This window comes from Aristolochia californica, unplaced genomic scaffold (genome assembly GCF_029961685.1).
Source record: "Aristolochia californica isolate CCGP_79_NKW_82.1479 unplaced genomic scaffold, dmAriCali1.0.hap1 SCAF_5, whole genome shotgun sequence".
Taxonomy (NCBI): domain Eukaryota; kingdom Viridiplantae; phylum Streptophyta; class Magnoliopsida; order Piperales; family Aristolochiaceae; genus Aristolochia; species Aristolochia californica.
Genome location: NW_027182214.1, coordinates 7,356,857 through 7,380,863, shown reverse-complemented (window position 1 = coordinate 7,380,863; position 24,007 = coordinate 7,356,857). Strand labels below are relative to the sequence as shown.

Here is a 24,007-nt window from a genome sequence, read left to right as displayed (position 1 = left end):
ACTTTGGGTTACCGTATCACTTTCGAAAACTCTTTTTGGTGGTGTTTCTAGTGCACTCCTATTTAGCCCCACCACTTTCAACTCTGTTTCCGACACATCTAATTGCATATTACTGATGCTCCAATTGATTCATCGTAAACCTTTTGAAGTTTGGGTGGTACACTACAATATTTGTCTATATGATTCGTTCTATCATTGTCTTCTTTTGTTAATCTGGTACTTTATTCATACATTCTCTGCATCAACAACACTTTGATGCCTTAAAATGTATCTTGTGCTATAATATTCCAATACCTATGATGTTAGCCAGAGATAGGCATATTGCGAATACGTGTTGTGTATTGACCTATACGTTTCAAATTTTGTTGTGCCTAATATAACCTTTATCAACTGATACAAGACAGGGGGAATGTGCCAGTTGATATGCCCAATACATATAGGATTTTGAAGTTCATGTATCAAGAGTGCACTACGACTATCACTGGTATTAACTTAAGATTTCTGTGGGACTTGAAAATTTAATTGAGTATTCGGATTATGAGTTGACCATCAATGGGTTTTTTATGGATCTTGTTCGTAGTCTTATCTCAAAGAAATGTTGTAAATACAAAACTGTTGCTCTTTCCAGTAAAGAAAACTTGCAAATAAAGAACAGTTGCTCATTCCAACAAAGACGCAAAGTATCAGTAATATGCACAACTAAATTATCTTCTATTCTAAAAGACTAACCCAAAACAACAAATAAGAACTGATTGAAAAAGAAGTCATTTAAATAAATTGGTGAATATATTTGACATAACAAAACCTAAACATCTTCACTACAAATTCCAAGACATTTACTTGTAACAATTTGCAAACTTAGTATTCCTATGCTTTAAAGGATAAACAATTGTGCAAGAAAAAAATGTAATTTACTAAAAATATGTAACTTAAAAATGGAACGTTTATATTTGCTATATATATTAGGATCGTCCTCTTTAACATGGAAATATTTAGGAAATATGAGCTCTCTTTGCAATCTGAAATAAGCAAAGAAAATCATACAACAACAAGCATGCGAAGATGCAACATTTCACCCTGTCGCTTGAGAGAGAAAAACAAGCTATACTGAAAGGCTTTTTATAGTAACTTTATTGAGGATATAGGTTTTATATTCCTAAAAACCATTTATTTAAACATCTAACAAATTAATTTTGAATAATCAAATAAATAAATAGAGAATGAAATACTTTTACTAATTGAAAATAAAAGGAGTGACAAAATAAGTTTTTGAGAAAAAAGCTAGAAAAGAAAAACCCATGCCTGATTCTTTCCTTTTTGATCCCTAATAAAAAAACACTCCCATTACCTACTCCAATTAGGAGGCAGAATTAGCGTCCAACAAAAAGATACATGTACCCAATCATTAGATCAAGACTATGTGCCTCTCATGTGGCCGACGTTACAATTCACCTTGGCCACTTGCATGACCGGGTTCGGGTTTCTCTAGTAGCCTATGGGGCCACTAGCATGCATTGTCCTTGGGGGAGGAGCAGGATTTCAATTAAGTGTTTGGCCTGTTTTGATACTAATTATTGGCCCAAGTGGCTTCTCAAAAGTAGGGGGGAGATGTAAGGTGTGTATGTAAAATATCATGCAATTTTGTAATTTAGATGGTAGATAAACATGCACACACATAACACATGAAGAATTTTTGTTATCGATATTCACCTAATGGTATTCACCCCCAAGAAACCTTACGTGGGAAATTCAACTACTTTAAAGCTTTAATAGCTGGAATTTACACAAAGTGATTTTAGCTCTCTTTAAGCTACGTGTAGCTCAATACAGCTTTTACAAAGAACAATCTCCCCAAGAGATTGGTGCTAGATTCTAACTCTAAATAGTCTTTTCTATCTAAATTGAATTGGTTCTAAATGAACCTTTGACAAATTTAAACAAAAGAAGGGGAAAACTTACACCATTTACCTGAATAAGTACTTCGCCTTGAGAAATCCAAGCATCCACCTTTTTTCAACACAATGAGAATGTATGAGAACTTGACTTGTTGGGGTATTTATAACTTCCCAAAGCAGTTTCACAAAGTCAGTAAAGTGATTGATTGATCAATGGATCATAACAATTTATTCTATTAAAAAGTGACTTATTGATCGATGAACTGATTGATCAATATGTTACCATTGACCCTCAAAAGTTAAGTTGATCGATCACTGATAGGGGTTGATCGATCAATTAGAATTCTCACTATTTGGGAAATGTAAGTATGATCGATCAATGAATTTCATATGATCGATCATGCTTTATGTCCCTGACTAGCCGATTCTGTCTGATCGATCAATTTTGTGGGATGATCGATCATTCCTGATAAAATTTGTTTGCCTGGACAATATTGATCGATCAATCCAAATGGGATGATCGATTATGTTTTATTGCATGAAATAACCTTGTTTTGGATGATCGATCATGCTTTATAATTTTGGCCAATACACTTTTGGATGATCGATCATTGGTAGAGGTTGATCAATCATTCCAATCCGAGATAAACTAAGTTGACTTTGAAAGCATGGGAATGATTTTGTTTGAGTGCTCTAACATGTTCTAATTGATGTTTAGGATGTTCCTAAATATGTCTACATACAATTTACAACATAAAGCTCTATATTCGCTGTTGTACTCAAAGAAGGGAGTTTAGGAATACTCTCTTACAATGTATCTGAGTTCAGACATATGACTATTATATTGAACTCAAGTCTTCTCTTTGTCTTCTTCCTCGTGGGTACTTCTTCAAGAGGCTTCTTTCAATGATGCTTGATGGTGAAAAACCTCTAGAGCCATTGTTAATAAATTTTCTCTGATTTCTTCTTTCTGAAATTCGGCAACTACTTTTCTTCTCTCAACTCTCCATCTTTAAAGGATTACATCTGAAAATTAGGAAACAAACTATGACGGGATTGCCGATATAGCAACCGAGTCTTACGGGAAATCAATTAAACAAGTTAACAATGCCTAAAGATTTTAGCAACTAAATAAATCTTATCTCCATGATTTAAGGAGTATCTTCCGCCTGTGATCTATGCTCTCTATTTGCATCAATTGCCGGCCACTCAAGAGAACTTGACTCCGGCAAGTTTTGAAGAACATAGGCAAAAAATAAGTCGGTGAAGTCGATTGAGTTCCGAAGCTTGTAGCCAAACGGAATCAGATTGGGGACGATTTTTCCATTGTACTAAAAAATTGTAATATCCTCCACGCCGTGTAGTAACAAACTGGTGATCGAGTATTGACGTAATTTCATCTCTTGGGCCGGTATTCTTTGGAACACGAATAACTGCATCATGTGGGGTAATTAGATCCGAGGCTGCTGGCACTGGTTCTTCCGGATCATGAAATTGAGTGAGATCTTCAATGTTGAAAACAGGATTGATGCCATAGTCAGTAGGTAAGTCAATGACGTAGGCATTAGGACCCAACTTCTTAACCACCTTAAAAGGTCTGACACGTCGAGCATGTAGCTTGTTGAAACTCCTAGGAGGAAAACGTTCAGGCTTTAATCGTATAAGAACTCTATCGCCAACCTGAAATTACTTGTCCTTCTGCTTAGTATTTGTAGCGATAGAATATGCTTCAGTGCTGAGGGATAGATGTCGCTTAACTTCCTCATGGATATCCTTCATGTAAGTAGAGAAATCCAACGCAGCTTCACCGGGTCGAGAAGGCAATGTTAGAGTGTGGAGGTCCAGTGGAGTTTTGGGGCGAAAACCATATACCACTTCAAATGGTGTGCAACCAGTGGAACGATTAACAGAGTTATTGAAAGCAAATTCAGCTTGCGGTAACACAAAGTCCCAACTTGCTGCAAGGTCTGCTAATAAACATCGTAATAAATTTCCCAAACTCTGATTGGTCACTTCGGTTTGGCCGTCGGTTTGAGGATGAAATGCACTAGAAAATAGGAGTTTTGTCCCCATTTTTGCCCACAAAGTCTTCCAAAAATAACTCATGAACTTAACATCCCGATCGGACACTATGGTAGCTGGAACGCCATGCAGCCGAATAACTTTTTGGAAAAATAGTGTCGCTGTTTTGGAAGCATCGTAAGTCTTTTGACAAGGAATGAAATGACCCATCTTCGAAAAATGATCCACCACAACCATTATGGAATCATGCTGTCGTAGGGTCTTGGGTAATCCAAGCACAAAATCCATACTAAGGTGTTGCCAAGGCCTATCTGGAATGGGAAGGGGGGTATAGAGACCCGCTTTTTGTTTGGTGCCTTTGTTTATTTGACAAACCCGACAATGAACCACAACTTTATGCACGTCGCGACGTAGTCGGGGCCAAAAGAACCTGTTAGAGACCATGACAAATGTTTTATCAACACCAAAATGCCCTGCTAAGCCCCCTCCATGAAGCTCTGAAATAACAAATTCTCTGAAAGAGCCGCACGGAATACATAGTCGATTGTCGTGGAATAGAAAGCCATCTTTAACTGAGAATTCTATATTAGTTGCATTCGAGTTTTCCGTGAGCTGATGCCAAATAGCGCCAAAGTCTGCATCTGTAGAATATTGCAGCTTAAAATTGTCAAAGTCCAAAGTATTAACTGACGATTTCACCAGCAAATGGGGCCTCACGCTTAATGCGTTTGCGACTCTGTTTTCAATTCCAGACTTATGCTTGATAACGAAGTCAAATTGCTGTAGAAAATCCATCCACCGAGCATGTCGTGCGGTCATCTTACTTTGAGCATTCAAATGTTTTAACAAATTGTGATCAGTAAAGAGAACGATTTCTCTATGAATCAAGTAAGGACGCCAATGTTTAAGAGCTTGAATCAAAGCATAAAATTCCATATCATACACCAAATAGCGCCGACAAGCCTCATTGAGTTTCTCGCTATAGAAGGCAATAGAATGCTCTTCTTGGCAGAGTACTCCTCCCACACCTACATGCGATGCGTCACATGCAACTTCAAATATTTTGGAAAAATTTGGAAGCTTCAAAACGGGGGCCTCTCCCATTTTCGTTTTGATCTCATTGAAGGCGTTATTGGCAGATGCAATCCACAAAAATTGTTTTCACTTCAAACACTCGGTGATGGGGGCCATGATGGTACTGAAGTTCCGTATAAAATGCCGATAGAATGTTGCCAGCCCATGAAAGTTGCGTACTTCAAAAAAATTGCGAGGAGCTGGCCAACTTTTTATTGCTTGAACCTTGTCAGGATCGGCTTCTACCCCTATAATAAACCCCAAGAAATATACTCGCTTCTTCATAAAAGAACATTTGCCACAGTTTATAAAGAGTTTTTCTCTTTTTAGTGTTTCCAGGACTTGCTGCACATGGGCTAAATGATCCTGCAAACAATGGCTAAAAATGAAAATGTCATCGAAATAGACAACTACGAATTTGCCCAAGAAAGGTTTGAGTGCTTGCGTCATGACACGCATAAATGTGCTTAGCGCGTTGGTTAGTCCGAAGGGCATGACCAACCACTCAAATAAGCCCTCTTTTGTTTTGAAAGCCGTCTTCCACTCGTCTCCGGGACGGATTCGAATTTGATGATACCCACTACGAAGATCAATTTTTATAAAGATGGATGCTCCAGTCAATAAATCTAACACGTCATCAAGTCGGGGAATAGGAAACCGGTACTTCACCGTTATTTTGTTAATCGCGCGGCTATCAACGCATATCCTCCAAGTATTGTCTTTCTTGGGTGTAAGTAGAACTGGTACGGCGCAAGGGCTAAGACTTTCTCGAATGAACCCACTGTCAAACAATTGCTGAATTTTTCGATTGAGTTCTTCATTTTTTGTGGGACTCATACGGTAATATGGGAGATTGGGCAAGGAAGAACCTGGGAGTAGATCAATGGCATGTTGCACCTCTCGCAATGGTGGTAGCTGTATCGGCATCTCATCGGGCATGATGTCTTGGAACTTCTCTAGCATCTTTGTAAAATCTTTGGGGATAATACCATCATCTTGTTTAACCTCTCGGTTCACCACCAACAACACGAGTTATTCTCCTTTTAGAGCTTGAGTAGACTGCTGAATGGTTAGCACTGGAACAACCTTTTCTGTATTTGTTTGTTTCAGTTGGGTCTCAAACTCAGAAATCTGCAAAGGGTTTAAAACGAATTTCTTGCCATTAAATTTAAAGGAGTAAGAATTGGCATACCCATCATACAACACCTTTCTGTCATAGAGCCAAGGTCGACCCAACAATAAGTGACAAACGGTCATAGGGATCACATCACACCAGGCCTCATCCGTATAGTTTCTTCCCAATGCAAACTTCACCAAGCAACGATGCTTCACCAAAATGTGGTTATTTTCATTAACCCAACTTACTCGATACGGGGTGGGGTGTTTTTCAACTATCAAACCCAAGCGCTCCGTCGCATCATTAGAGATAACATTCATTCCACTCCCATTGTCAATGATGACATTTAACGCACAACCACCATGCTCCATGCGGGTATGGAAAATGTTGGTGCGCCTCCAATCAGAACCACCACCTTTGAACTTCTGTTTTGTGCCAGTCAAAACTCGGTGGATCACACAACTGGGTAGATCGGTTGCTTCCACGTGTTCCTCATCTTCACTATCATTTTCTTCGTATTCTTCTTCTTCAACTCCTTCAACTGTATCAACCATTCTAAGTTCTTTTCCACACACAAAATCCAATTTTTTTTCTTTCGTAGGATAGACTACAGCAAAATGTCCAAATCCCTTGCACTTGTAGCATTGTGGTCCATCACCCATAAGTTTGGCCTTTCCTCTTTGGTCACCCACCACGACGTGTCTACCTTGGTCTGTGAGCAAAGGTGGTTTCTGGAATTGTTGTGTTGATGCGGGTTCCTGCCTGGGATCCGTAGATGATGTGCGTCTCCCGCTGAAGAATCTCAGTTGTTTTTCAACTCTTAAGGCCAATTGATAAGCTGTGCTATCAACATCTCTTTACGCAACTCATTACGTAAGCCCGTGCGGTAATGAGCTAGTGTTTGTTGCTCGTTTTCTACCACCTTGCTGTGAACAGTCAATTCATGGAAACGGTCTGTATACTAATCAACAATCAATATTCCTTGCCTCAGTTGCAGCATCTCTTCAAACATGAGTTGCTCGTAATCAATAGGCAAATACTTCTCTTTTAGCCGTTCCTTCATTTCACCCTAATTAGATACTGGCGCACATTGAGTACAACGTAGTTGTTCTTCCACGCTACTCCACCAGGCTCTTGCATGTCATTTTAATTTCATACGAACATAACGAACTTTTCTATCCTCGGATATAGAGAACCAATCAAAATAATCCTCCATGGCCGTCAACCAATCTTCAAATGCATTGGGATCCAACTTCCCAAAAAAATATGGGACTTCCACCTTCATCCCCTTAGCTGGTTCATCACGAGGGTAACGGTCGAAGCCACGTCCTCCTCGTCCCCTGGGCAATCCACGGCCATACCGCCCAAAATGAGCTTCATGATCGCCAAATCCCTTGCTCCTCTCCCTGTATTCTTCATCCTCTTCGTTCCCTTCACTGCCGTTTACTTCATCTTCCGAAGGAGGTTTACACACTCTTCTATTTTGAGGTCCAAACTCATCTCGAGTTCGACCTTCCTCCATTGTATCTAGCCTTTGATTAATCTGTTCCAAAACAGAAGCAAGATGGTTGATCTGCACTTGAAGTTGGGGAAGATCAGTGTTTGGATTTTGGTTATTCAACATATTGTACGAATTACCACTGCGAGTAACCGACATGAAACACTGCGTTCCTTGAAGAAAGAAACCATGCACCAGGAGGCCTTCGAACGTTTGTTTGTTTTGCAGATAAAGGAAATAAATCCTTCGTCGACGGCATTCTCTGTTTTGGAAATAAATCCTTCGACTCGGCTCAATTGGTTTTGGCTCGGCTCGGCTTAAATTAAATTTTGGTTCGACTCAGCTCAAATCAAATCTTGGCTCGGCTCAAATTAAATCGCTGATTTAATTCAGCGTTCGTCTTCTCCGTTTTTTTCTTCGGACGAAAAGAAAAAAATTATGCCGCTAACTAAATGAAAAATTTTATGCTAAGAAATTTAGCGAGAGAAATACCAGATACCGATGGTACCGACGACGACAACGGCAACGGCGAGGAAGGTTTGCGGCGACGACTTTGATTTCGAGATTTCTTCCAGGCGACAACGGCAGATTTGTGGCGGTGACTTTGAAGCTCTGATTTTTGGAACCAGGTGAGGACGAGGTGGACGAAGCTCTTAGCAACGGAAATCTCTCCGATGTTGATATCAGAAACGAGGAACCAGAGACGGAGAAGCCTCTTGAAACGCTAATGGAGACAAACGGTTGCGATGAGAAGGTCGCCTGAGATTTTATTTTATTTTATTTTTTATTTTTTCTAGAACGGCTATTTCAGGATTGGAATGTACGCTCTGATACCAAAATGGTGAAAAACCTCTAGAGCCAACCTCCCGTTGACGTCCAAAAGGGGAAAAAAAACAAACAGAATCTCTCTGTTAATGAAATTTCTCTGATTTCTTCTTTCTGAAATTCGGCAACTACTGCTCTTCTCTCAACTCTCCATCAAGATCCATTAAGTTTTGTTATCATCAAAAGTAATAAGTGAGTTACCCAACCGTCAACAAATCATACACTTTATATGAATTCATAATATGTTAATCAATATGTACATATTAAACAACCCTCATTGGCACTTGGTCTCCTCTCACAAAAATAAAATTTTCCATGTTAGTGGTGAATCACAATCTTAACAACAATGTAATTCACTAAGCATAAAAGCAATTTAGTTAAATCCTAAACTTTAGGGAGCCCGATAGTAAAAATATTTACCTACTAGGGGGGTCCGGAGTTTGAAAGATGACGGAGGACTGGAGGAGGAAGGTAAGAACAACAGAGGAAGAAGAAAGCCTAGATCTAGTAGTCGGCAACTAGTCAACATTGGGCAGCAAGTTTCAACACAGAAACAATGGAAAACATTGGATTTGCAATGGTAAAATTGCTCTAGAAGTGAAGAAACAGAGAAAAGACCTTGATGGAGGGGAGGAAGATGCCCAAAATTGTCAGAATTCATTGTAGAAATGAGCAGAGGTGGGAAGGAAGAAGCCGGGGTAAAAAAAACAGTGGAAAACCGTAAATTATGGGTTTTTCTAGTAGTAACAATGTTTTATACTCACATAGTCAAGTCAAATCAGCTAATCAGGTTTGTGTTTTGTCACTCACCCCAACACTCATAATCTAGGGCAAAGGGGATGATACTTGGAGGGGTTTTGGCCCCCTGATCCAAGCCGACTCCTTTGAAATCCGGGTTGACTTACAACTTGGACGAGTCAACCCAATGATTTATAAAACCCTGAGACACAAATAAAGCATATGTTTCTAAAAAACCTAAGGTACAAATAGAGTATATGTTTTTTGCAACACTTGAAACACAGATAAAGCATATGTTCAACATAACAAGAACATGTTATCACTGTAATATTACACGAGTTGGGACCTCTATGAAACCCATCCAAAATGGAGCCCAAATTCATGACTGACTAGGTGATTCCTAAGTCGAAGGATTCCCTGGAAAACTCCTAAGAAGTTAGTAGTGTGTGAAAGGTAGCTATTGTGTTGTGTGAAATTTGTGAGATCAATAGAAATATTGCATATATAAAGAAACATTTTTTCAAGATATATATCTAGCAAGATCAGTTTGGAAGATGAGTGATCACCAAGTCTTTAGAGGGTGAAAAGTTACAAGTATAAAAGGAACAATCTTGTAATTCTTCTTCTCTCTCTACCAACTAAATCTATCACTCTTACACAATCAATTATAGAATGAAACCAAAATTTTCTTTTCAAACATAAAATGGTGACTAGTAACAAGTTAAAGTGCAAGCCAATCACAGAGTTTAAATTAAATTGTTAGTGAAAAATTAATGTTTTTTCAGTTCATACGATTTTCTCGATATTGATAGCTATTTAAGGAGATTTTTATATCCAGTTACCTAATTATTATTGAATGTATAAGGATAATTATATTTTTAACTTCTTACATAGGCATAAGAAAAAAAATTATTGGATTTATAAATATTAAAATTATAATAGCTTGAATCATTTATAATAATAACAATAGTTATAATAAAAATAATATTTTTTACATTACTGAATCATTTAGAATAATAAAGAACATATTATTATTTAAAACTATTAGTTGTTATTAAAACAATTTATATTGGTATCTATAGTCATATAATAATTTATATAGTTATCTATAGTTACACAATAATTGTGTTTCAAGGAGAAATCACATGCTTATCTTTCAAGGAAGTACTTCACTCATATTTTTTCATTCTTTTTAACTCTTCTTTTAACTATGTGGTGTTTGCTCACGTAACAAACTTCATAGGGTAACTTAATGAACGTAGATATAATCAAGAAGGATATTATGTCATGGGAAAGGCTTTTGTTATGAACTTGTCGTGCTAGTAAAGGCTGGATTGTTTAAGAAGTTACGTAAGCAAAAAGCAAAATACATAGCTATTGTCATATATGTTGTCTAAGAAGTTATCTAAGGATTACAAGATATATAGCTATTGTCTGTAGAACCTTCTTTGGAAAAATAAAACAAGCAATTATGTACATGGTACAGAAATAAAATTTCATCTCTGACTTGTAACTTTTCTGGGTGTGTTGGGTTGAGGATTAAAGGTCCAAGCAAAGTGCACCCAGAACATAAAAAAAAAACAGCTCCTGTTTCCTCTGCTTGCTGAGAATGAACGTATTGGCCGTATATAAAATGATGGTGTTAGTGACACTGAACGATGTGCTTCTCTTTTCCTGGAGTTGTTACAAGGTGTTTGGAGGAGGAAAAGAGACCTTCAAATACAAGACACGATCCTCCAGTATATTGTCCTGGGAGGGGAATGAATGTTGCAAGTTGTTGTAATTGATCTATCAAATAAAAGGGAACTTGGCATGGGGCTTTGGCAACTGAATACTTCCTTGTTTTAGGAGTTCAAGGAAGTAGAAGAAATTAATCTGGTAAACTCTGAACTTCACTTTTGACAAGTATACAGTAAAAGTCATGACCATTATCAAACTCCCTTGAAATCCACTGAAACCAGAGATGACCTGTATTCTTTTTTTAGAGCTTATGTTGCTCAGTCAAGGGTTCTTACTCCTTCACTGTCCTTACACCGGAGTTTCTCTTGCTCTTTCCAGGATTTTGTGTGTTGGAACACTTGAAGGAGATTGGTTCTCAGTCATAACTATCTCACCGATACCGGTTGCATCTCTTCACTTGAATTCTCTCTCAAAATTGGATCTATCCACCGAATGAGTTCGCTGGAAGCATTCCTCCTTCCATTTTAGCAATCTGACAGAGATACAGAAATTTGAGGTCAGCTTCCATATAACAAGTTGGAATAACTTCAGTCATGAAACAAATAATACATATGTAAGGCTTATACTAATTCAGCATCCTTCAGCTCTAGTGTTGAGGTCTTTATCAATGATGGGTGCCAATAGCAGCTGCCCCAGGCAACTTCAAATGGTCTTGTTACATTGTTCACAGTTCACATCAAGATGACAGTATGTTCCCCAAGAGAAAGTTATAAGGAAATTACAAGTGGAGACAAGGTGATTAAGAGACCTGCACCCATTCCCAGTAAAGACGTGAAATAAGAGGGACTAATCTCATACTTACCATTTGATAGGAACCACGTCAACCCGTGACGAAACCCAATACCAAATCTGGAAATCGACCCCAAGCCCTTTCAAGTTTGATGGAAACCGCGACCCGTTGCTTAGCAAAGCAAGAACCTCGGTATAGAGAAGACGCCACAAACGGGTATGGAAAATCCGTTTGATTAGTCGGTTTTGAACGCCACAAGGAAACATTTATAAGTTCAGAAAAGTGAATAACTCACAATATGAATAATCATAAAAAAAAACTGTCTTTAATCCGTGTACAATGTCCTCTAACATAACTCTAACTCTAACTCTCTAAGATAAGCATATCCTGAAAAGATAACACAATCTACTAGAGATCTAATATAACTAAAATTCTAACTCCTTATGAGGACTCTTCTAGGCATCCCACATTCTCATGGTGGGTCCCACCAGCTCGTGCAACCATGGTGGGTCCCACATTATAACAGAGTAAAACCAGCCTTTGTTCACATCACCATTAGATAGATAAACAAATTTGCAGCAATAGAAAGTTCAGACAAAAGTACTAGAACAAGGCATAAGCATCTAAGCTATGTCCTGAAGTGTGTATTTCAGTTCAGATATGCCAAGGCATTACTAGAGTCCAAATGAAAAAATCTCAGTTCAATAAAGTAGTAAAAAACAGTGTAACAAAATAAAGATGCATAACAGGAAATCAAAGAGGCAAAGACTCTCATGTTGACTACCTCATAAATTTCACATATCTACTCTACTAGCCAAAACATCTGTCCTTAATGTTCACTCTTCGATGGAGTTGATAAAAAAACTGGTTTCCCCACTGATTTCAGAAAGGTTAACGGAGCAACTCTGCCCTTAACTATTTAGTCTTTAATGAAGGTGATAAAAACTGATTTACCCACAGTTTTAAGAAAGGCTAACCGAGCTAAATTAGAAGAACTTTTCCTATCCACAAACGAAGCAAAACCTCAGTAAAATAAAAAATTATATTTTCTTCCAACACTTTCTGAAATACACAAACACACCCTCTTGCCATATTTTCTCCACCTGCATCATTTCCGAGATTTAGAATAGCTTTCTCAGAAAAGAACAAGTAAGACTCAAATAGAGTAAATAGCATCAGTGGATACAATGAGCTTTAAAAAATAGCAAAGAACAGAACAGAAAAGAATGACACAAAGAAGCAATCATGTTCATTCAGACTGGCTTTGTTAGTATCAGCAGAATAGTCAAATGATTTCATTTCACAATTATTCACGTGTCTGTTTGTACCCTTCAACTGGGAAACAACAAAGTCTAAAAGTCTACAATCAAACATTCATGCGGACCTCCAAGAATCCCTGCCAAGACGTATTGTACACACCATAGAATATTAGTGTTTAAAGTATTTCATTTGCACACACCAAAAGTTTTAAAGCGCCCCCAGGAAATAGGTCGCTGCCCAAGATCAAATCAAGAGGACTATGCCGGCAATTGCAAACACGTACATGATACCTCTACAGTGGCAAGATCTTTGCAAAGGACCAAATGTCTTGCATCTAGCGTGTGGAGGGAGCCCGAGTAGACCAACTAAAGGATCCTTATTGAGGTGGTCCATGACTCAAAATCCTCAACAGTTGCAAAGTCCTAAATATCTAATTTAACATTGGAAATTCGAGCAATCACAAATGTCATAATGTTTTGTTGTATATCTCCAGACCAATGATAACATACCCAAAAAAGTACTACATGATCTGGCCATGTCCATACGAGGAAGGAGAGAGGTTGCTAAAACAAATTCATTTAGGGGGGGAAATCCGGCAAGAAGCACTCTAAAGAGGAAAAGGGAACTCCCAAAGTAAAACTATCTAGAAAGCATGAATCCAATAAACATCAGCATTCACCAAATGATGACGCAATAGCTAAAATTAGAGATTTAACGGTGTCTCTGTGATAATTTTTTCTTCTTTCTATTGAAATGCATTGCAACCCTCAATTGTCTAAGTATCCAAAAATGAATTGTAAACTACCAATCATCTCACACACCTTGGACAATGTCAAGCAAACAGTTTGGCTAGGAAACCCCCAAAGGATGTGCCATAAAGGTGTAATTGAACTTAAAGAATCATTAGAATTTACTTCAGAGCTCATATATAAGCAAGAAATGATACAGACATTCATAACAAGTATATAAAAAGGTACTAAAAAGATTACAATAATGTCTTGAAACAATCAATATGCAGATCCTGTTAGGATCTATCCCATCCATCCACATGAGCGTACTCTAGATAAAAGATACGACATATGGCGAGTAAAATTCAGTGTTCCCTTCAGATGCCTCATGGTTAAAAGTTTAACTGTGTACAAAATTGTTCCAGATCCAACTGCCCCAGGAAGCAGTCTTATCTTAAATAGTTTGTTCTTCAAACCATTCAGTTTCTGTTTTATCTTAAAGCTGCATATTATTGGTTAGTTATACTCGAACATCAATTACCTGATCAACGCCCTTGTAGAGTCTTGAATCTGAGGCATTGTTTCTGTTTGGGGTGCATCGTCCTCTCTTACTGTGGCCTCTTGGGCATCTCTGATTAAACCAATGCTGAAGTCTCATACCTTCTTCATGGGGTTATCAATTATAAGCAGCATTTTCCTTCTCAGTAATTGCTGAAGGCGACTCGAAGACAGCTACATTGTAGGCTAAGGGTGACAGCAAGTGGACTTGATGTTTTGATCAACACTTCATGCAGATTGAGGACATGAAAATATCATATGTTTATTATTTGGAGAAAAGGCCTTCTAACGTCTGAAATACATTTCAGGAAGAAATAGCACAGCTGTTAAGGTTGAGGAACATTGACAGGGGTGCTTTTGACTCCATGTATGAGGTCTACCTCTAAATAAAAAAGACCTAAGAAAAAAAACGGTGCATCTTCTTAAATTTTCCTTCACTAGAATATGAGTTAATTGATTAGATCATTTACCAAGATGAATTCAAATCAATTCACAACAATCTGAGGCCTCCTACCACTTCGTATCCATTTCAGGAAGATGACGACGATGCATTAATAAGCAGAGGACACAACAAGTACATAAAGGGAGCAGACACAAGGAGAGATTCTCAGTAAATCATTTGTTAGCTAAGCCATTGGCGGAGATGATCATATGAATCCATGAAGAAACCCTCCCAAAAACAAGCTTGAAAATCTCATAAAAAACATTCAAGTGCCTCCATAGAGGCCGAAAGGGAGTCCCTTCAAATCCTAAAGGATTTAAGAAGATGTTGCAGTGAATCTTCAGACCATGGATGATAGCTTGGACTGCAGCACTGGTTGAATCAGAGATACCCAGAGGTCCAGCGGAAGTGAGCAAAGTGAATCCTTTCATGCATGTACCTATCACATGGCATTCTTGATAATTAGTTGACATCAGCCAATCAACAATTATTATTTGAGCTACATCCTTGCCGTGCACATAATTCATGACAAACTCTATTTACATACCAAATAAAACTATCTTCCCCTTTCAATCTTCTACGGGCATCTTTAGTTTGAAAAAGAATGTAATGTTACAGGATACAGTGGACTTATTTCTCCTCAAAGCTCAATATCAACATTAATGTTGTGAACTGAGTTGGAGAGTATCAAATTTTACGCATATCATCTCAGAATTATAGTGTTAACCAAGGGGGAAAAAGATGTTGTTTTAGCAATTTCCAGTTTCAGCTAGAAAGAGAGTTTATAACACATGTGGGCTAACAAAGGGCCTAGGGATCCTTCATATAATAATATTGTTATTTGAAACCCAGAAAAAAAAACATTGATTTATTACATGAAACATTCACAAAAGCACCATCTTCATAGCTCCTTTCAAGCATTCTTTTTGAAGTATAAACTTGCAAAAAAGCAGCACATATGCTCCCTTACTGGCTAATAGAACGAATTAAGCAAAATAAAATCCAACGGACAAGTCAAAAATGTAAAAAAAAAAAGAGAACAAGGAAAAAGCTAGTTAAGAGACAAAGAGCAAACACTAGAAATTTTCCTCAAGACACTAACATTAGCAAGGGCAGCTACCGTAAAGATACTTGCCCTAGACAAGAAGATTTGATCAAACCAAATGGCATCCACGAGTGCACAAATTTGTTCATTTTAAGGCTTCTTGAGGTTGGCACTAATACAAACCTAAGTAACCTAAAGAAAACATAAATGTGAAAGATGACATGAATTGCTCACCAGTTAGTTACATATACCTTCTTCACCTATTTTAGGAGCACATGTCTTTAAGCTCATTTACATTATTTAAATAACATGCCAAATTGTGACTGTCTACAAAGGCCTCAAAAAACAAATTTCAAGAATATGGAACCAAAAGAAAGAGATACAGAGAAAGAGAACGTGAAAGCAAAAAAAAAAAAAAATGCAAGAGAATTATGATTAGAAGTTTAATAGTCAGACACTGCAACCGCATCAATTTCAAGAGAATGCCAATAAGGTTATCGATCAGTAAAAAGTTGCCTAGACGTGAAATACAATAGAAAACAAAAACTCCATCGTTAATTTACAAGACTTGACTACGACTACTGCTCTCATTTGAAAAAATGGAGCAAGTCGCTATAAGAAAGATAAAAATCAGCGGCACACCAGATCAAAACAATGAATGAGTAACAATAGAAAAAAGAAATCGATAGCTAAAATAACTATTAGAAAATACATCCAGAGGTATTTTGGTTACTTTACACTCCAGGGTTATCTTGGTCATTTTAAAACTTCAATGGTTAATTCTCTTTATGTAATCTTGTTCTGCAAGTTATATTATATCAGTGATTAAAGTTTCATGTACATAGGATGTGTAGTTAGGGAGAGATATAAGGTCATTAAGGTTTATTAAGTGTATAAGGGTATTTTTGTAATTTGTAACTCAAAACACCAATTTAAGAAGTCTGGAAATTGATGCACAGTTCCCAATGAAGCTTTTCAGGCTCTTTAGAAATTTCTTCTTCTCCTTTCTCCTTTTTCTCTCAATTTTCTCCTCTTCCTTCACCCAAATCTTGATTTTTACATGGTATCATAGAAGTAGATTGTTGCTGGGAGCATTCTATTGCAGATTCTTACCATTTTTTAAGAGGATGACCCGTTGGAAGGAGAAAAACTATAGGATTTTTATGCTGGTTCATTAAAGTTAAGTTTTTTTCCTCTTTTCTCTGCCATATCCTTAGGGTTACTGGTCCTTATGAATCATTGAAGGATTCTATACACTTTGATTGCCCTGATTGGGTTCCTAATAGGATTTTTTGAGATCTACGTTACCCAACCCAGTGTTGGATGCTTGTGTCATCACCCAATTGGTGACATCAACCCTAATTGCTACCACTTTTGCATGATATTGGTTGAAATAGCCGTGAATTGCTGGCTATTAGATTGTTGAAGTGCACGAATCCTATTTCTATGCCCTAACCCTAATTTTGTGAGTGGGGCCCACCTTGATAACAAATCTGGAAATTGTCTGAAGCTTAAATTGGTCATTTTATGATCATACATCTGTATTATGGCTGAGACAAGAAAAGTTTATACCCCGGCTAGACAAAATTCTGGGTTTGATGAAAAGGATACCATCATGATAACTTCGGAAAAATTGATAGGGTCTAATTATCTTAATTGGGCCAACTTTGTCAAATGTATTTGAAGGGTAGAAAGAGTTGAATTTTATTCGAGATGATCCTCCAGTGCCTCTAGATGATGATTTGGAGGTAGAGGACAGTTAGGTTATGACCTAGATTGTCAATAGTATTGATTCTACTCATAGAAATCAGGTGATGAACTCTGAGACGGCAAAGGCTATGTAGTTGTCTCTAGAATCTTTATATGCAACAGGAGAGTAATCTCTCTCGAGTTTATTAACTGTATATAGATTATTTTGGCTTGAAAAGAGGAAATCGAACAGTTACAGAATATTATAGTGCATTCCTTGGCATATGGCAAGAGATCAATGTATATCATCCTTTTACTACGAATAAAAATGAGTTCAAAAAACAGTAAAATCAACTGCTTGTTACAAAAAATTTGGATGGTTTAAGTTCCGAATTTGATGCTATTAAAGCCCAGGTGTTAGTTTCAAATAAAATCCCTACTCTCTCTACCAATTTTAATCGGATTATGAGGGTTGAGAAGACAATTTTACCTAAAACAGGTAAAGGAGGAAAGATAATGTAAGCCACTGCTCTTAATGCTTCCAACACTACATCATATAGATTCCTCCAGAGGTAGCGGTAGAGGCTGAGGTACAGAAGGCGCATGCAAAGGTAGAGGACGTGGTGATGGTAAGTTAGAAAGGAAGTGTGTTCATTGTGGCAGAAATAATCATTATTCTGACAGATGCTCAGGGGGAGACACATAAAGTATGCAGACTTAAGAAGGCGATTTTTGGGCCGAAGCAAAGTCAACGTGCTTGGTTTGAAAAATCCAGCCATGTTGTGGTATCTATGGAGTTCTCGAGGAGTCATTGTGCTCCTTGTTTGTGATGAAGAGGTCCTCTGGAATTTGGTGATTTTAGTTTATGTAGATGATATTATATTATCTAGGAGTGATATTTCTGGTATAGAGGATACCAAGTCTCATTTGTCTGCACATTTCAAACTAAAGACTTGGGACAGTTGAAATACTTTCTGGACATTGAAGTAGCGAAAAGTAAAAAAGGCGTTGTGACGACACAACATAACTATGTCACAGATTTGTTTCAACAGTATGGTTTATTGGGAGCCAAGCCACCTGGTACCTAAATGGAAGTGGGACATGATCTCCATGATGAGCAGGGTGATGAATTAAATAACATAACACAATATCGGAGGTTAGTGGGAAAGTTAATGTATGCAACAGTTACTAGACCTAACATTTCTTTCACAGTAAGTATAGTGAGCCAGTTTATGGAACGTCCTCGAAAAGTACATTTAGAAGATGCACAAAGAATTTTGAGGTATTTGAAAGGAGCACCAAGAAAAGGTCTTTTTCTTTAGACCTAACAATCATACGAAAATATATGCTTTCTCTGATGCAGACTATGCAGGGTCCAAACTGGACAGAAAGTCAACCTCTGGTTATTGTGTTTTCCTAGGAGGAAATTTGGTTTGTTAGCGAAGTAAAAAACAGAATGTTGTAGCTCGGTATAGTGCAAAAGTTGAATACTGAGCGATGGATCACACAGTGAGGGAGTTGATGTGGGCTAGGCCAGTTTCACGATAGTTGGGTTTCAACCAGGATAAACTGATGAGCATGTTTTGTGATAATCAGGCTACGATTTTTATTGCAAGTAACCCAATTTTCCGTGAGAAGACTAAACATATAGAAGTGGATTGGCACTTCATTCGAGATACGGTGATGAAAAAGGAAGTAGTAAGTCCGTTTGTTCGGTCTCAAGATCATTTGGGAGATGTCTTCGCCAAGGCCCTTGGCAAGTAAGAATTTATATCATTCTGCAACAAGTTGGGACTCCTGGATATATATATATGCTCCAGCTTGAGGGGGAGTGTTAGAACATACATCAAAGGGTATTTTGTCCATTTTAATCTCCAAGGGTATTTTGGCCATTTTACCCTCTAGGGGTGTTTTGGTCATTTTACCCTCCAGGAGTACTTTGGTTATTTTACCACTTCAATGGTTAATTTTTTTATGCAATCTTGTTCAACATGTTAAATTATATCAGTGGTTAAAGTTTTATGTACTTAGGATGTGTAGTTAGGAAGATATAAAGAGCTTAAGTTTTATTGAGTGTATAGGAGCGTTTTTGTAATTTTTAACTCAAAATACCTATTTAAGAAGTCCGGGAATTTGTGCACAGTTCCCAATGAAGCCTTTCAGGCTCTTCAGAAATTTCTTCTTCTCCTTTCTCCTTTCTCTTTTTTCTATCAATATCCTCCTTTGCCTTTACCCAAATTTAGATTTTTATAATAACAAATAAAACTGGTGAGCGCCTTACATGGTACCCTTGTTATATTGATTGATATCACTCGATACCCTTGAAATTATACATGAATTACTCAGCCAGATCAAGAATTGTAATAAAGTTAAGAAATATGATGAAAAAGAGAAGCAAATTCTCGAGAACCTTATTAAAAAACTTAATTTTTTGTGTTTTGACAATGATGGGAATTTTTGAAGAATGAAACAAAGAAAATAAAAAAGTAATTCTGATACCCAAAGCAAACCTTTCTTTAATTTTAATAAAATGTTGTTGAATGTGATCGAGTGATTAAGAAATCTAAAATTATCACAAGACAGAGAGAAAATCATAAAAGATAGAAAGAAACATTAGAAAAGACAGAGAGAAAATCATAAAAGATAGAAAGAAACATTAGAAAAGACAAGAATGAAATTAGATACACAGAATAGAGGAAATTTTAAAAGAAACGTGGATCAAGTCATGGTACAACGGCCATACGATGGGTTTGTAGAATGAGGTCCTGGTTTGAAGCAAAGAAAATAAAAAATTAATTCTGATACCCAAAGCAAACCTTTCTTTAATTTTAATAAAATGTTTTTGAATGTGATCGAGTGATTAAGAAATCTAAAATTATCACAAGACAGAGAAAATCATAAAAGACAGAAAGAGATATTAGAAAAGACAAGAATGAAATTAGATACATAGAATAGAGGAAATTTTAAAAGAAACGTGGATCAGGTCATTTTACAACGGCCATACGATGGGTTTGTAGAATAAGGTCTTGGTTTGAATTCTCATTGGGGTATGCAGACCCCACTATGCTTGTGTATTCGTCAATCAGAAAAACGAGAGAGGAACACAGAGACATGCCAATCTGGTAATCCAAGATGGATCAAACTCACTCTACATCGAAATCAATATCGTCTATCATCGCCGGAGCCTTATACGGACTACCTTGGTCTGTAACCTCCTTCTGTGTACATTCTAATGTCTGAAACCCTTCCACCAGTCTTAACCCAACCCAGAAAATAAATTTGAATTACGTTTTCTAAATATATAAAATACATTCGATTGAGATAGTGGTGTACATACCATTTGAAGTAGACGTATTCTCCAGGCGTCGAATAGGCGCGTTTCATGGCCGGTGCCTGAAAATGCCGCCCACCAAGAAAGGACAAGAGAAATGACGATTATGTTCGACTTTCTTGATGTGTTCACTCGACGCCTGTCACGGCTACTGCAAGAAATTGCCGCCCATCAAAAGGAGAAGAACGAAGACGAATTCTGATCGTCCTAAATTGTGTTCAACCTTCTTTATTTAGAAAGAAGAGCAGTTGGGGGGGGGGGGAGCAAGGGACACCAGAGACACGTGCGAGCTACAACCGGCCACGAGCTGCTCATATTGGCGACACGAGTCGCACCCGTGCAACATGGTTGCAACATGAACAGCTAAGGATAATTTCAGTTGGAGTTGGTTTCTTCCTCGAGCGTGTGATTCATGTAAGGTGCTGGAACAAAAGCTTAAATTCAGTCCCCCTTTGTGGGGGGTCCGGACCCCTACGAGTTCCTTACATAGGCTATAACACTCCATAAGGTGTAACATGGCATCTCCCTCCTTGTCTGCAACATTTAAGATGTTACATGTTACATAAAGCCAACACATCTACCCTTGCATCTCCCTCCATGTATGTAACATATAAAATGTTACACGCTACATAAAGCTGACACATCTACCCTTGATAATTGAATAATTATAACATTATAAGTAGATACGGCTAATCCAATATGAAAAACCATTTGGTGTGAAATGGCTATTTGTCCAATCATGATCAGATGGTAGAGATAATTGTTTTGCACGAAAAACCATCGAACGGTTGAGATAACCGTTTTGCACTAAATGACTTTTCATATTGGATCAACCCTCATAAGTAGAATATATATATTATATATAAATATATTAGAATTAGTTAAAAAAACAAGAGAGGAGGCTCGACTCCAAGTCTAGCTAACCTGTGTCGGATGTGCCACCAAGTATGTGGCGGGACCAAATAGGAGTGCACAAGAAACTCCACTAAAAAGTGTTTTCTAAATTGATGCGACAACTCCAAGTCATGAGAAAGCCCACTCTGGGGTAGCAACACCTTCATAGGGCTCAGAAACATTAAACAGGCCAAAAAGATGGGTTTTATATAGAACTTGTCTATAGTCTTATCTCAAAGAAAAGTTGTAAATAGAGAATTGTAGCTTTTTTCCTGCAAAGAAAACTTGCAAATAGAGAACAATTGCTCATTCCAACAAAGTAGCAAAGTATCAGTAATAGACCCTATTATATTATCTTCTATTCTAAAAGAGTAACCCAATACCACAAATAAGAGTAGGGTTAAAAAGAAGTCATTTAAATAAATTGGTGAATATATTTGAGATAACAAAACCTAAACATCTTCACTGCAGATTCCAAGGCATTTACTTGTAGCAATTTTCAAACTTAGTATTCCTATGCTTTAAAGGATAAATAATTGTGCGAGAGAAAAAAAGATGGAATTTACTAAAAAATGTAACTTCAAATGGAACATTTTTATTTGCTATATATATTAGGATCGTCCTCTTGAACATGGGAATATTTAGGAAATATGAGCTCTCTTTGCAATTTGAAATAAGCAAAGAAAATCAAACAATAACAAGCATGCGAAGGAGCAACATTCCACCTTGTCGCTTGAGAGAGAAAAACAAGCTATATAGAAAGGCTTTTTATAGTAAATTTATTGAGGATATATGTTTTAAATTCAAAAAAAATTCCAACCATTTATTTAAATGTCTAAAAAATTAATTTTAAATAATCAAATAAATAAATAGAGAATGAAATACTTGTACTAATTTCAAATAAAAGGAGTGACAAGATAAGTTTCTAAGAAAAAGAGAAAAAAAAAACCATACCAGATTCTTTCCATTTAGATCCCTAATAAAAAAACTATCCCACCACCTACTCCAATTAGGAGGCATAATCAGCGTCCAACAAAAAGATAAGTGTACCCAATCATTAGTTCAGGACTGAGTGCCCCTCATGTGGGCGAGATTCCAATTCACCATGGCCACTTGCATGGCCGAGTTTAGGTTTCTCTAGTAGCTTGTTTTGTCAATGGCATGCATTGTCCTTCGGGAAGGAACAAATTATCTTGAGATGCCATTTAATCTTTTTCAAAATCAAGTGGATTTTGATTTCATTTAAGTGTTCGGCCTGGTTTGATACCAATTGTTGACCCAGGTGGCTTCTCAAAAGGAGGGTGGGGGGATTGGGTATTTCAAATTTTAAGCGATGTAAGGAGTGTATGTAAAATATCATGAAATTTTGTAATTTAGATGGCAAAAAACATGCACACACCATAACACAAGGAGAAATTTTTTTATCGACATTCCCCTAATGGTATTCACTGCCCATGGACCCTTGGGAATTTTAACTATTTTAAAGCTTTAATAGGTGGAATTCACACAAAGTGATTTTAGCTCTCTTTAAGCCATGTGTAGCTCAATACAACTTTTACAAAGAATAATCTCCGCAAGAGATTGGTACTAGATTGTAACTCAAACTAGTTTTTTCTATCTGGATTGAATCAATTCTAGACGAACCTTTCATAAATTTAAACAAAAGAAAGGAAAAACGTACTCCATTTACTTGAGGAGTACTTTCCCCTTGAGAAATCTAAGCATCCACCATTTTTCAGCACAATGAGAATGTATGGGAGCTTGACTTGATGGGGTATTTATAACTTTCCCAAGCCAAACTTGCCATTTTTTGGCTGTTTGAAAAAGTCAGTAAAGTGATGGACCAATCACTGTAAAATGATTGATTGATCAATGGATCCTAGTGATTTTTTTGTTAGAAAGTGACTTATTGATTGATGGACTGATCAATCAATATGTTACCGTTGACCCTTAAAAGTTAAGTTGATCGATCAGTGATAGGGGTTGATCGATCAATCATAATTCCCATTATTTGTGCAATGTAAGTATGATTAATCTTGCTTTATGTCCCTGACTATCTGATTCTGCCTGATCGATCAATGTCGCGGAATTGATCGATCAATCCAAATGGAATGATCGATCATGCTTTATTGCATGAAATGGCCATGTTTTGGATGATCGATCATGCTTTATAATTTTGGCCAACACACTTTTGGATGAACGATCATTGATAGAGGTTGACCGATCATTCAAATCCAAAATAAAATAAGTTGACTTTGAAATCATGGGAAAATTTTTTTTTTGAGTACTCTAAAATTTTCTAATTGAAGTTTATGATGTTCCTAAATATGTCTACGTGCAATTTACAACGTAAAGCTCCATATTCGCTATTGTACTCAAAGAAGGGAGTTTAGGAGTACTCTCTTACATTGTGACTGAGTT

General features: G+C 37.2%; 1 long non-coding RNA gene across 1 annotated transcript; it reads right to left on the bottom strand.

Annotated features, from left to right (window-relative positions):
• Positions 1-10,568: 10,568 nt before the first annotated feature.
• LOC137966175 (uncharacterized) lies at positions 10,569-20,877 on the bottom strand. Its single transcript, XR_011116195.1, has 3 exons — positions 20,699-20,877; positions 14,169-15,066; positions 10,569-11,381 (listed from the first exon to the last, which is right to left on the bottom strand). It is a non-coding gene; the product is annotated as an uncharacterized lncRNA (long non-coding RNA).
• Positions 20,878-24,007: the final 3,130 nt, after the last annotated feature.